The sequence below is a fragment of the Chionomys nivalis genome, chromosome 18, assembly GCF_950005125.1.
Source record: "Chionomys nivalis chromosome 18, mChiNiv1.1, whole genome shotgun sequence".
NCBI lineage: Eukaryota > Metazoa > Chordata > Mammalia > Rodentia > Cricetidae > Chionomys > Chionomys nivalis.
In genome coordinates this window covers 13576835-13589173 of record NC_080103.1, presented here as the reverse complement: position 1 = coordinate 13589173, position 12339 = coordinate 13576835, and the positions used below count along the sequence as shown (strand labels likewise).

At 40.4% G+C, this 12339-nt stretch overlaps 1 non-coding gene across 1 annotated transcript; it reads left to right on the top strand.

The window, feature by feature from the left end:
- Positions 1 to 11996: 11996 nt before the first annotated feature.
- On the top strand, positions 11997 to 12109 carry LOC130890256 (small nucleolar RNA SNORA44). The gene has a single exon (XR_009058702.1). It is a non-coding gene; the product is annotated as a small nucleolar RNA SNORA44 (small nucleolar RNA).
- The last annotated feature ends 230 nt before the right edge of the window (positions 12110 to 12339 follow it).

Below are 12339 nucleotides of genomic sequence, written 5' to 3'. Positions count from 1 at the left end.
AGGTCCAAATGAGGAGCAGAAGGAGGGAGAACATGAGCAAGGAAATCAGGACCACGAGGCGTGCACCCACCCACTGTGACAGTGGAACTGATCTATTGGGAGCTCTTCAAGGCCAGCTGGTCTGGGACTGAATAAGCATGGGTTGAAACTGGACTCTCTGAACATGGCGGACAATGAAGGCTGATGAGAAGCCATGGACAATGGCACTAGGTTTTGATCCTAATACATGAACTGGCTTTGTGGGAGCTTAGCCTGTTTTGTTGCTCACCTTCCTGGGCCTGGATGGAAGTGGGAGGACCTTGGTCTTCCTGTAGGGCAGGGAATTTGGACTGCTCTTCAGTATCGAGAGGGAGGGGGAATGGACTGGGGGGAGGAGAAGAGGAGTGGGGATGGGGGAGGGGAGTGAGGGGAGGGGGCAATGTGTGGGAGGAGGGGTGGGAAATGGGAAACGGGGAGCAGTTGGAAATTTTAATTAAAAAAGAATAAAAAAAAAAAAAAAACAAGAGATTCAGAACATTTATATACAATGGGTTTTAGACTAAATTTTCACTTGCTAAATAAAGACCCAGAATATTGGATTATTTATCACAAAAGACCACTGGAATGAGTCACTAGACTAACACGGGCAGTGCACAAGACTCTAGGGCTGGAAGGTTGCTCACCCATGAGAACTACAGATCATACTGTGTGTCATCCAAATCCAGAAGGCCAGAAGTAGCTGTAACAATAGATAGCATTGCTGCCTCCCTAGGCACACAGTCCCTAGGATGAGAGTGCACTGTAAGGGACATTCATCAGTAAGAATTATACTTTGTTCTTTTTTAATTGTTTTTATTGAGCTATATATTTTTCTCTGCTCCCCTCCCTTCCTCCACCCTCCTCTTCTACCCTATCCCATGGTCCCCACACTCCCAATTTACTCAGGATATCTTGTATTTTTCTACTTCCCATGTAGATTAGATCCATGTATGTCTCTCTCTTAGGGTCCTATTGTCTAGTTTCTCTGGGATTGTGGCCTATAGGCTGGTTTTTCTTTGTTTTATGTTTAAAAGCCACTTATTAGTGAATACATATTACATTTGTCTTTCTGGGTCTGGCTTATCTCACTCAATATAGTTTTTTTCTAGGTCCATTTGCCTGCAAATTTCAAGATGTCATTATTTTTTTACCACTGTGTAGTACTCCGTTATGTAAATGTACCACAATTTTCTTTATCTATTCTTTGGTTGAGGGGAATCTAGGTTGTTTCCAAGTTCTGGCTATTACAAATAATGCTGCTATGAACTTACTTGAGCACATGTCCTTGTGGTATGACTGAACATCTTTTGGGTATATACCCAACAGCAGTATTGCTGGGTTTTGAGGTAGATTAGTTACTAATTTTCTGAGAAATTGCCATGTTGGTTTCCAAAGTAGCTGTACCAGTTTGTGCTCCCACCAGTGTTTTTGATATTGGCCATTCTTTCAGGTGTAAGATGGAATTGCAGAGTTGTTTTGATTTGCATTTCTCTGATGGCTAAGGATGTTGAGCATTTCCTTAAGTGTCTTTCAGCCATTTTAAATTCATCTGTTGAGAATTCTCTGTTTAGGTCTGTACCTTAATTTTTTATTGGATTATTTGTTCTTTTGATGACCAATTTCTTGGGTTCTTTGTATATTTTGGTGATCAGCACTCTGTCTGATGTGGGGTTCGTAAGGATTTTTTCTCATTCTGTAGGTTGCTGTTTTGTCTTGTTAACTATGTCCTTTGCTTTACAGAAGTTTTTCAGTTTCAGGAGGTCCCATTTGTTAATTGTTTCTCTGAGTGTTTGTGCTACTGGGGTTGTATTTAGGAAGCGATCTCCTGTGCCAATGTGTTCAAGTGTATTTCCCACTTTCTCTTCTGTGAGGTTTAGTGTGGCTGGTTTATGTTGAGGTCTTTGACCCATTTGTACTCGAGTTTTGTGCATGGTGATAGATATGGGTCTATTTTCATTCTTCTACATGTTGATATCCAGTTATGCCAGCATCATTTGTTGAATATGCTATCTTTTTTTATGTTTAATATTTTTTGCTTCTTTGTCAAAAATCAGGTGTTTGTAGCTGTGTGGATTGATATCTGAGTCTTTGATTTGGTTCCATTGGTCCTCCTGTCTGTTTTTATGCCAATACCAGGCTGTTTTCAGCACTGTAACTGTGGTAGAGTTTGAAGTCAGGGATTGTGTTGCCTCCAGAAGTTCATTTATTGTACAGGATTGTTTTGGCTATCCTGGGTTTTATGCTTTTCCATATGAAGTTGAGCACCATTCTTTTGAAGTCTGTGAAGAATTTTGCTGGGATTCTGATGGACAGTGCATTGAATCTGTAGATCCCTTTTAGTAAGATTGCCATTTTACTATGTTAATTCAGCCTACCTAAGAGCATGGGTCCTGCCCCATCTTAATGTACCAGCCTTTGTTGCCTCCCCATGGGATCTCTTACTCATTGGGAGGAGTGATTGGGGTTGGCTGAGGGGGGAGGCAAGGGAGCAGGAGGGAGGTATGGGGAGAACTGTGGTTGGAATGTAAAATGTAATTTAAAAATAATTTTTTAAAAAAAGAATAAAATAGGATTTAAAAATGCGTTTTGGTAGTTGGCCACTCATACTCAAAAGGAGAAACATATCTGTGGAGTGGGAAATGGCGAGAAAACCCTGAAATGGGGAAAGAGTACATGTACCACACAAATTAGATGAAATTATTCTACAGGTAGTAATTCATGAAGATAAAACATTTGTTTTAAGATCTGTACTCTCATACTGATACCATAAAAGAAAGCAAGAGAAGGAAATTTCCACATCATAGAAAAATGCTAATTGTTACATGTAATATGAATGTTGAAATTACAAATTTAACATTTTTTAACACCAGTGAAATCACTGGTTCCATAAAGGACATCATTGGTGAGCTGCCTGGGGATAACAGAACTCGCAGACTGCCATGGGTTATCACAGAGGGAAGGAGGCTTCTTCACAATGGAGACAGCAGGTGCCTCTCCAAAGGTCTCAACAGCAGTGTCCGTGGGGTTGACAATGGAGATATCTGCTATAACACAATGGAGGTACACACTGTCCCTTAAGAAGCACACACTAATTATTTAACCTGCCTCCGAAGATGAGAAAAGATTAGGTCCATAGTGTTGGGCATCCTTCAATATTACTAGCATGGGCTTTTTGAAAAGTATTAAATTCATAAAGTGAAAAATTTGGGTGGGGTAATCTGTTCTAGATTATAGGAAATAAAAATGCATGAAAAGTAAATGTAGTAAACATCCCCTCGACCTGTTCTAGTTGGTATTAATAATAAAAACCCAGAGCCAGGTATTAGGGGGTAAAGCTGAAAGATCAGAGAAGCAAAGCAGCCAACCACTAGAGAGCTCTGACCTCTATGAAATCTTCAGACTGAAAAGAGCAAGTTCCTACCTTATATTCCTCCCTAGTGTTGTTGTTAAAAGTGTGCACCACCACTGCCTGGTGTCTATGGCTAACTAGTGTGGCTGCTGGGATTATACAACCACTGCCTGACCTCTATGGCTGACTAATGTGACTAGCTTTGCACTCTGATCTTCAGGTAAGCTTTATGTATTAGATCATGAACAAAACATCACTATAGATATTAGCAGGTCAATTAAAAATTTGAATTTAGATTGTGTGTTGTGTGATTTTTTTCCTATCAGGTCTCAGCTATATTGGTGTGAGGTCAGTATCAAACAGTGAGCATTTCATTTTTCAGGTGCGTACAGAAGTATTTAGGGTTGCAATGTCACATGCCTGTAACTCAGGTCAAATGGTCCAGCAAGCATCATCTTCAAGGTTTAGAATTTTAAGTTTTATGCTTAGATGTATACTCTATTTGAGGTAATTTTTAGCACATGTTGCCTATGGAGTGAAGCCCATCTTTTAAATGAATGTAAATTGTTGGCATATCATTGATGCAAAGACGCTCGTTCCTTGACTTAATTGTCTTTGCCTCTTTTTCCAAAACAGCTCACCACATGAGCAGATTTCTTTCTGGGCTGTCTTCTGTTCCATGGATCACACTGTCTTTCCCAACACTAGTACCATACAGCCTCTTTGTTTTATGTCTTGAAGTCAAGAAGTGTGAGTTCTTCCATATTGTTCTGTTTTTCTAAAGTGCTATGGAGTATTCTAAGACCTCTGCCTTTTCCTATAAATTTTATGACTAGTTCATTGCTTTCACCAAAGAAGCCCATAGGATTTGGGCCAGAGGTGCAGTTGAATCACAGGTCGGTTTTGGAAGGACTGACAAAGTACTTACTTAATCTTTCAGTTCATGAACCATATTTAAGTCTTTTGTATTCTGTAGTTTGTAGTACACAGCTATCACCCATTCATTGGCAGGTTAACCCATGTTTTGTGTGATGCTAGTGTAAATAGCAGTTTGCATTTCAGTTTCTAATTGTTGCTGGTGTACAAAAATTCAATTAATTTGGTTTATTTATTTTGTATTTAGTAACCCCACTAAAGGCATCAATTAGTTTCAGAAGTTCCTTTGTAGCTTCCTTGGGATCTCCATTGTATACAGTTTCACCATTGGGAATAAAGACACATTACTTCTTTCTTCTCAGCGTGGATGCTATTTGGCTCTTTTCCTTCCCTATTCTGTTACCTCCAGTATAATTTGGAATAAATATGTGGAACAGACATCCCTACTTGATCCTGATTTCAGAGGAAAAGTTTGTAGTCTTTCACCATTAAGTATGATATTAGCTGTAGGGTTCCTGCATGTGCTATTAAGTATGATATTAGCTGTAGGGTTCCTGTATGTGTTATTAAGAATGATATTAGCTGTAAGGTTTCTGTATGTGCTATTAAGTATATTAGCTGTAGGGCTCCAGTATGTGCTATTCATACACACAAGAGCCTTTGTTCTAGTAGCAATTTGTTGAGATTTGTGACTTTATTTCCATTTTGTAGTGTTATTCTAGGGCTCAAACCCCAGCGAAGAAAAGAAGAAAAACCAAGGATGGCTACTGAACTTTGTTACATTTTTGTCCATCTATAGTTTTTTATCATTAGCTTCTTCTTCTTTTTATTCTGTCTGAAAAAAGTGTTTTGCTTTCATTTTAAAAGATATTTTAGGGGACTAGATAATTCTAGTGTGACAGTTTTACCCCTTTAATATTTCAATTGACAAGTAAAAATTACATATATTTATGGTATGCATAATGCCTTAGTATGTGAACACTGTGGAATGGCTAATCCAAGCCATTACGTGTGGCTTGCCTCACACACTTGTATTATTTTATATGTAGAGTGATCATGTAAGCCTCTCGTAGGGATATCAATTTGTAATACACTGCTCATAACTACAGTCTCTGCGATGTTCAACTCATATCTTGAACTCTTTCCTCATACCTAACGAAATTGTATCCTTGACCAATGTCATCACAGTTTCCCTCCATCCAAGCCTATTGTAACCACTATGTTATCCTCTGCTTCAGTGAGTTTCATTTTTTAATATCCCTCATGCAGATGAGGCCATGAGCGTTTGTCTATCTTGGCTTGTTTTATTTACTGTGCTGCCTTCTGGGCTTTCATATCACAAATGACAGGATTTTTTAAAGCTGTGTTGTACATAGACACCGTACCTTCTTTATTCGTTCATCTACTGATGAACACTTAGGTTAATTTTTAGAACGTGGATCATGCAAATAAATATAACTGCAACCAATACAGGAGTGCATACATGTATGGTCTCACCCCTTTTTAGTAAATGCACAGAAGTGGGATTGCTGGATCATATGGTAAGTTGATTCTTTGCTTTTTGATAAATGCCTGTAGTTTTCCATAATAGTTAAACTAACTTACGTTCCTATTAACAGTATAGTATAGAAATGTTCTCTTTCCCACATTGATGTTTTCTGGTCAATATTTCTCTTTCATCTTTTTTACAATAACCATTTTAATTGAAGGGAGCTCATATCTTATCATATTTTTCCAATATCCAAAAATAGTGGGAGATTTGGGTATAGTTTTATTTTAATTAATTTTTGTTGTTTGTATACTTTATTTCCTTTGGTTTGTAGAAGACAATAGAGATTTCTGATGGGGAATCTCTGTCAGCCAATGAACTTTAAGAGGTGGGACCAAGTTATGGATGTGACCTTTAGGGTACCCGGAGATAAATGCTGAATGATTCAGGGTTCTCTCTCTCTCTCTCTCTCTCTCTCTCTCTCTCTCTCTCTCTCTCTCTCTCTCTCTCTCTCTCTCTCATTCCCGTACTACATAACTGAGCTTGAACTTCTTGCTCTTGTTTTGGGAGTTTACCCCTTATAATTAAGAAAAATATAATTGGTCTGTCTTGTAGCAAGCCTGGTATTTCTCAACCCATGATAATTCAACAGGTTTGTGTGTGTGTGTGTGTGTGTGTGTGTACTTGATTTCCAAGGTTATTAGTTACAACTCTGAATTTAATTTTAAAATTTTAACATACTAACAACAATATTAACCATAAAAATCTCACAGTATTTCTGTACGTGCATATACTTGTTCATGCAATTTGATTATGACCTGTCTTGATACTCTCATATTTTCTCAGGTTTCTTGTAGTTGAAGCATCTTGGCTATTTCTTAAATTTAGAAATATTTTAGCTATTCTTTCCTCAATATTTTGTGTCCTACCTCGCCTTACCTCCTTTCATCACACATTTACTGGTCTGTCTGAGGCTGTCCTGTGGTCCAGTATTCACTCCTCTTTCTCTTGGTGCCTTTGGTTCTGTGCTTCACAGTGAACGGTTTCTATTTCTGTGTCTTCAAAGTCACATACCAATTTGCCTTTGGTGCCTAAGCTAGTATGAATCTCATCTAGTGGATTTTACATCTCTGGTGCTTTTCCTTCCATATTTAGATAGCATTTAAGGTGTGGACTTGAAATAGGGTTTTTCAATAGAGCCCAAGCTACCTTGTCTCAGGAGCATTCTTTCCATTTTCTGAGTGTTGGAATTACACGTGTGGTCCATGGGTGCCTAGCTAGAAATGCATTTTGTAGAAACATCTTCATTATCTTTGCCTAATATATCAAATGTATCTCTAGTGTATGTTCCCTTTGTTTAAATAATAATTTAAATATTAAATTAGCATTAATTTTGTAAAATATTTGTAAATAATAATAGTACTAATTTTCGTGAAATTAATAATAGAGGTGAAAGATGGCAAGAGCCAGAGAAATTGGAAGTTTTCTGAGAGATTGTGTCTCCTAGAAATGTCAGAAACTACACCCATGAAGTCTCATCAGCATGGCTGTGTTAGCCAGTTCAAAACTACAAGGACACCAATGGCCATGCTATCGTGGAAGGCGAAGGCTATGGAGCCTCCACCCTTCTTCCTGAAGTCCGGCAGAGTCTGGGAGCCTGGCAGATGCTCTGCTGTGAGCTCTTTCTCAGTCCCTTTCTCACATTCTGAACACTTGAATGCAGTTACCAGGCCTTGTTAATGTTATAATCTGAAGCATTTTAATTTTGAACAGGTTTTATTTTCCTGTTCACGTTTTGAAAATTGATTCTTCGTGTTCTTGGTCATTTTCCCCTAGGTGTCCAACTTCATTCAGCTCTTTTGTCTTAAAAGGTGCTAGACACTGTTCCTGAGTAGGGCCAAGTACGAAGAAGCAAACTGATGGTGCTGATCCTGATTTAGTCTTTGCTCAGTAGGATCAGGACAATAGCTCAGTTTTAATGCCTCCCCACTTCTGAGACTAGAATGTTCTCATTACTAGCCTCAGCCCCAAGAGGTATGAGATTTTCAATTCAGGATGATGGAAACAATCACTGTCCTGGCCCTCTGTGCATCCTGGGACATGAGAGTTTATTGCTTTTTAAGGTAGTTAACTCTGCTTGAGCACTCTTACAAAAGACTACAAATCTCAGAAACTCTCACTGGCCATCTCTCTTTCTCCTGGGGTCTTTGTTCTGAAAACTTTGACCACATTGGCTTCACTGGACTCCAGTACCTCCTCCCAGAAAAGCCACCGGGACTCTACCCTTCCTTCCTCACTGTGTATCTGGGGGCAACTGTGGGGGTCACCTACCTTGTTTCTATAGAGAATACCATCCTCTACCAATTATTCCCAATGTCAAGAAAGCTAGTATTGCATGTATTTATCCAGGGCTTTACATAGGAAGGCAAATCTAGTCCCCTTATTCCACCAGCACAAGGAGTAGAGGTCTCATGAGATAGATGGTTTTTAAGCATTTAAAAATATTGTCCTAGGCAAAGCCCAGGAGATGCTCTTTCCTAGGCTTTCAAATTACTTCCCAGATAATGATTAATGGTGATGTTCATTGCTCTAGCTACAGAATTGAATATGCCTTACCTCCCTCTTTTGTTTTAAGCTGTGATTTTATAATACACAATGTTTTGCACAATGTGTTATGTAGTTGTGATTACAGTCAGCTTGTGTAACTGAAGAACTTGACCAACTATTTTTGTTTTATTCTGAGTTTTAGTTTGAGAACTTGAAACCAGGACCTCACTCATGCCAAGTATAGGTCATACTGCTAAGTTGTACTCCCAGCCTGAGGAACATGTACAATTTCTGTAGATGATTGGTAATACACTTGGAAAAAATCAGAGAATATATAAGGACAGACATTTGCTTTGGATCCTCTGAGGGCAGGTTTTGCTCTGTGTCAGTTATTCTTTGTAGTGATGAGGAGCGGTGGGCTGAGTTCCACCGCCTGGCTAGCTTTACCCGAAATAATTACAAGGAAACTGTATTCTTTTAAACACTGCTTGGCCCATTAGCTCTAGCCTCTTACTGGCTAATTCTCACATCTTAACTAACCCATTTCTAATAATGAATGTAGCACCACAAGGTGGAGGCTTACCGGGAAGGATCTTAACCTGTATCCATCTTGGAGATGAGAGCTATAGCATCTGCCTCACTTCCCTTCTTCCCAGCATTCTGTTCGGTCTACTCTGCCTATCTAAATTCTTCCCTATTAGGCCAAGCAGTTTTCTTTATTAATTAACCAATGAAAGCAACAGATAGATAGAAGACACTCCCACATCAATTCTTCACTTTTGCTTCTATGATAGAACGAAACTCACCAAACTCCTGGTCCTGCTCACCCAGATCCTAAAGTCTAATGGCTGCTGATGACATTACTTCTGCTCTGTCTTTCTGTGACTTTGTCTCTCTTTTCATAGAAGGAGATGAACGGAGGGAAACCGAATAAGATGCTTAAAATCCCAGAGCTGTTAGCATGTTTTCTCAGGATTTCAGATCAAGATCTGCTCAAGGAAGAGTCTCATGTGCCTCATCTTGCTTTGCTTTGGGTTGTGAAACCTGGCCAGCTATGCACACAATGATGGTATGGAACACAGGAAGCTTTGTGATGCTATTCCCTTAGCCGTTCGTCTGCTCAAAGAGAAGACAAGGAAAGTCGTCTGGGACGAGACTGTTGAATGTATGTCCACTTTGGCTGATAATCCACCCAGAGTGTTTTGAATTTGCTCAGGGATCAGATCGGAGCTCAGACATTCCACATGACTGTATTTCTACCTGAAGAGAAAGATGAGTTTTAGTTTTAGTCAGCAAAGAACAGTAAACTCAGAATTTGCCTGAACCTATTTTCTTATGAATTTCTGTCCAAGCACACTCCGGTTCCAGCAATGGGAAGAGAAACACGCTAGCCCCAGAGGCTCCCCACAGCTGCGTAGGGCTTCTCCTAGGGGAGGGCTAAACTGAATGAAATTTGATAAAAAGTTTTGATCTCACAAACCTTCCTAATAATTTTGTGGTATGGGTCAAGCAGACATGTCCCTTGTAAAAAAGATGATAAAATTATACTGACCCCACAATGGCCCGCACTGGAGCTGTCCCTTGTGTGAGACCTTCATAAACAGAGAGCCAATTTCACGTGTCTTGGGGGTAAAGTCTGAGCCTGCAAGCGGGAGCAGGGGACTTGGTGGAGGAAGAAAAAGAACACCAGCCCAGATTGTCTACAGCAGGGGAAAGGTTCATCTCGTCTGCCTCAAGACTGGATCAAGGCTTAGCATCAGGTCACTGGTGCCTATCACTGGGGCAAAGAGGGGTTATTTTTATTAAGTATTCATGTTTATGTAGGAGCTTTTGGTCATTAATCATTTAACTCTCAAGGCTCATGGGACATTTGCAATGGGAAAGAAATAACACCATCTAATTTTACAGCTACAGACTTGAGAACAGCACCATCCACTGCTGTCCCACCTAAGGAGCCAAAGCCACACACAAGAATTTGGGGAGCCAGACCAGGAGGCCTGAGGATTTCTGTCCCACACTGACGTGAAGTGTTCTGTTTTGATACAAATTCTTTTTCATTTTTAAGGAAACGTGATAGATGCTGAGTTGCATTAAAGCAAAACCAAACAAAAACCTCGCCTCATTTCAGACATCTGGTTGGAAATTCTGCTGGGTCCTCACAATGTTTAAATCGAAATGTGCATTTATGTAGCAAAGATTATAAGGCATTGCTTGCTCATCCTATCTTCTCGGAAGAATGAGCTGATGAGCAAACATTCCGTGTAGGTGTGAGTAAACAGAGGACAAGAGAATTGCATGGAGGTTGGTAAGCCTACCATTCATCTAGTGGCTTCCTGGAGAAAGTGTCTTTTGAAGTTCCGTTAAAAGATACCTAAATCCCGTCTGAGCTCTTAAGGTCCAAATGAGGAGCAGAAGGAGGGAGAACATGAGCAAGGAAATCAGGACCACGAGGCGTGCACCCACCCACAGTGACAGTGGAACTGATCTATTGGGAGCTCTCCAAGGCCAGCTGGACTGGGACTGAATAAGCATGGGTTGAAACTGGACTCTCTGAACAAGGCGGACAATGAAGGCTGATGAGAAGCCAAGGACAATGGCACTAGGTTTCGATCCTAATACATGAACTGGCTTTGTGGGAGCGTAGCCTGTTTGGATGCTCACCTTCCTGGACCTAGATAGAAGTGGGAGGACCTTGGTCTTCCTGTAGAGCAGGGAATTTGGACTGCTCTTCAGTATCGAGAGGGAGGGGGAGTGGACTAGGGGGAGGAGAAGTGGAGTGGGGATAGGGGAAGGGGAGCGGGGGGAGGGGGCAATATGTGGGAGGAGGGGGAGGGAAATGGGAAACGGGGAGCAGTTGGAAATTTTAATTAAAAAAGAATAAAAAAAGAAAAAAAATAAATAAATACAAAAAAAACATTTTGTAAATATATAAACTTTTACAAAAAAAAAAAAAAGATACCTAAATCACTGTAGCTCAAAATCCCTTCAACCTAGATCCTTTGAAGTAGCTTTCCTATTTCTGTCTATGGGCTGTAAACACCTGAAAGTATTACAATATGGTGGATTTTCCAGAGAAACTCGCAAGAACATGTATCAGAGAAAACGAAGAGAACTCTGACCTTGAGAACTTTACAATCTATCAACTGGCCCTGGTGTGGTGAGTCACGCTTTTAATCCCAGCTCTTGGAAGGCAGAGGCAGGAGGATCTCTGTGAGGTTGAGGTCAGCCTAGTCTGCAAAGAAAGTTCTAGGACAGCCAGGGCTGTTACACTGTCTCAACCAACCCCCCCCCCCAAAAAAAAATCTATCAACCGTGAGGCAGGTAAGGGGCACATGTGTACAGTGGGGGTGGTGTCAGTGAAGTCATTGGATCTTAGATAAAGCACAGAAAGATCCTCAAGGTTCAGCACTTGGGTGGGGTGGGGAATGAGTGAGGGTTAGGATAACACCTTCCTCCAGCATAAGGCAGACCTTGGTTCAAATCCATGTAGAACTTTGTGGCTGAAAGTCTCAAGTCAGGTGGTATGACCAGAGGCTGCCTTATAACCTGAAGATAAAAGTAAGTGTCTGGGAAGTGGACACATGGCACCAGGGCAAATCCAGAGGATGTGGGTTTAAGACTCATTCAACTCTGGGAGTCTTCTTTAGATAAACAATGCACAATTCGGACTTTAATATGAAGGAGTTGAGTAAATGTTTAGTAAGGAAGAGAAGTCGTCAGCATGCTTCCAAGGGCTATGGGATTTCCAGTGCATGCCGGAGGAACTGGAGAGACTTTGACAGCCCAGGTCAGCACAATGTCTGTAGATGCCACTCAGTTATCCTATATATACTAAAAAAGAAAAGAAAAGAAATAAAAAACAAGAATTGCGCATTGTTAATATGGAAGAAGCTGACAAACAGTGCGAACATTTGCAAGTCCAGGCAAACAGCGCGATGCTTTAGTAGCTGTCTGTCACGAGCAGATAGCAGCCACACTGAAGATTCTCTCAGCTGACAGATGACAACTGTTTTATAGTGACATACCGGACAAGCAGATAGGGACATTCCAACTCGCCTCT